The sequence below is a fragment of the Lampris incognitus genome, chromosome 10 (genome assembly GCF_029633865.1).
Source record: "Lampris incognitus isolate fLamInc1 chromosome 10, fLamInc1.hap2, whole genome shotgun sequence".
NCBI lineage: Eukaryota > Metazoa > Chordata > Actinopteri > Lampriformes > Lampridae > Lampris > Lampris incognitus.
The window spans coordinates 54,296,503-54,298,902 of record NC_079220.1 but is presented as its reverse complement, the minus strand read 5'-3'; positions in this window follow the sequence as shown (position 1 = coordinate 54,298,902).

Here is a 2,400-nt window from a genome sequence, read left to right as displayed (position 1 = left end):
AGAGGTGCACGAGGGGTGGGACGACCCTCGTCTGAAGAGGTGCACGAGGGGTGGGACGGCCCTCGTCTGAAGAGGTGCACGAGGAGTGGGACGGCCCTCCTCTGAAGAGGTGCACGAGGGGTGGGATGGCCCTCGTCTGAAGAGGTGCACGAGGGGCGGGATGGCCCTCGTTTGAAGAGGTGCACGAGGGGCGGGATGGCCCTCGTTTGAACAGGTGCACGAGGGGCGGGATGGCCCTCGTCTGAAGAGGTGCACGAGGGGCGGGTTGGCCCTCGTCTGAAGTCGTGCACGAGGGGCGGGATGGGCCTCCTCTGAATACGTGCACGAGGGGCGGGATGGCCCTCGTCTGAAGTCGTGCACGAGGGGCGGGATGGCCCTTCTCTGAAGAGGTGCACGAGGGCTGGCATGGCCCTCCTCTGAAGACATGCACGAGTGGCGGGATGGCCCTGGTTTGAAGAGGTGCACGAGGGGCGGGATGGCCCTCATCTGAAGAGGTGCACGAGGGATGGGATGGGCCTCGTTTGAAGAGGTGCACGAGGGGCGGGATGACCCTCGTCTGAAGAGGTGCATGAGGGATGGGATGGCCCTTGTTTGAAGAGGTGCACGAGGGGCAGGATGGCCCTCCTCTGAAGAGGTGCACGAGGGATGGGATGGCCCTCCTCTGAAGAGGTGCACGAGGGGTGGGATGACCCTCGTCTGATGCTGTGCACGAGGGGTGGGATGGCCCTCGTCTGAAGAGGTGCACGAGGGGCGGGATGGCCCTCGTTTGCAGAGGTGCACGAGGGGGCGGGATGACCCTCGTCTGAAGAGGTGCACGAGGGGCGGGATGGCCCTCGTTTGAAGAGGTGCACGAGGGGTGGGTTGACCCTCGTCTGAAGAGGTGCACGGGGGGTGGGATGGCCCTCGTCTGAAGAGGTGCACGAGGGGTGGGATGGCCCTCCTCTGAAGAGGTGCACGAGGGGTGGGATGACCCTCGTCTGAAGCTGTACACGAGGGGTGGGATGGCCCTCGTCTGAAGAGGTGCACGAGGGGTGGGATGGCCCTCCTCTGAAGAGGTGCACGAGGGGTGGGATGGCCCTCCTCTGAAGAGGTGCACGAGGGGTGGGACGGCCCTCGTCTGAAGAGGTGCACGAGGGGTGGGACGGCCCTCCTCTGAAGAGGTGCACGAGGGTGGGACGACCCTCGTCTGAAGAGGTGCACGAGGGGTGGGACGGCCCTCGTCTGAAGAGGTGCACGAGGAGTGGTACGGCCCTCCTCTGAAGAAGTGCACGAGGGGTGGGACGGCCCTCCTCTGAAGAAGGTGCGCGAGGGGTGGGACGGCCCTCCTCTTGAAGAGGTGCACGAGGGGTGGGACGGCCCTCCTCTGAAGAGGTGCACGAGGGGTGGGAAGGCCCTCCTCTAAAGAGGTGCACGAGGGGTGGGACGGCCCTCGTCTGGAGAGACGCACGAGGGGTGGGACGGCCCTCCTCTGAAGAGGTGCACGAGGGGTGGGACGACCCTCCTCTGAAGAGGTGCACGAGGGGTGGGACGGCCCTCCTCTGAAGAGCTGCACGAGGGGTGGGACGGCCCTCCTCTGAAGAGGTGCACGAGGGGTGGGAAGGCCCTCCTCTGAAGAGGTGCACGAGGGGTGGGAAGGCCCTCCTCTGAAGAGGTGCACGAGAGGTGGGACGGCCCTTGTCCTGAAGAGGTGCACGAGGGGCGGGACGGCCCTCGTTTGAAGAGGTGCACGGGGGGCGGGGACGACCCTTGTCTGAAGAGGTGCACGAGGGGCGGGATGGCCCTCGTTTGAAGAGGTGCACGGGGGGCGGGATGATCCTCGTCTGAAGAGGTGGCACGGGGGGCGGGATGGCCCTCCTCTGAAGAGGTGCACGACGGGTGGGATGGCCCTCCTCTGAAGAGGTGCACGAGGGGTGGGACGGCCCTCGTCTGAAGAGGTGCACGAGGGGTGGGACGGCCCTCGTTTGAAGAGGTGCACGAGGAGTGGACGGCCCTCCTCTGAAGAGGTGCACGAGGGGGTGGGATGGCCCTCGTCTGAAGAGGTGCACGAGGGGCGGGATGGCCCTCGTTTGAAGAGTGCACGAGGGGCGGGATGGCCCTTGTTTGAACAGGTGCACGAGGGGCGGGATGGCCCTCGTCTGAAGAGGTGCACGAGGGGCGGGTGGGCCCTCGTCTGAAGTCGTGCACGAGGGGCGGGATGGGCCTCCTCTGAATACGTGCACGAGGGGCGGGATGGCCCTCGTCTGAAGTCGTGCACGAGGGGCGGGATGGCCCTTCTCTGAAGAGGTGCACGAGGGTTGGGATGGCCCTCGTCTGAAGCTGTGCATGAGGGCTGGCATGGCCCTCCTCTGAAGACATGCACGAGTGGCGGGATGGCCCTGGTTTGAAGAGGTGCACGAGGGG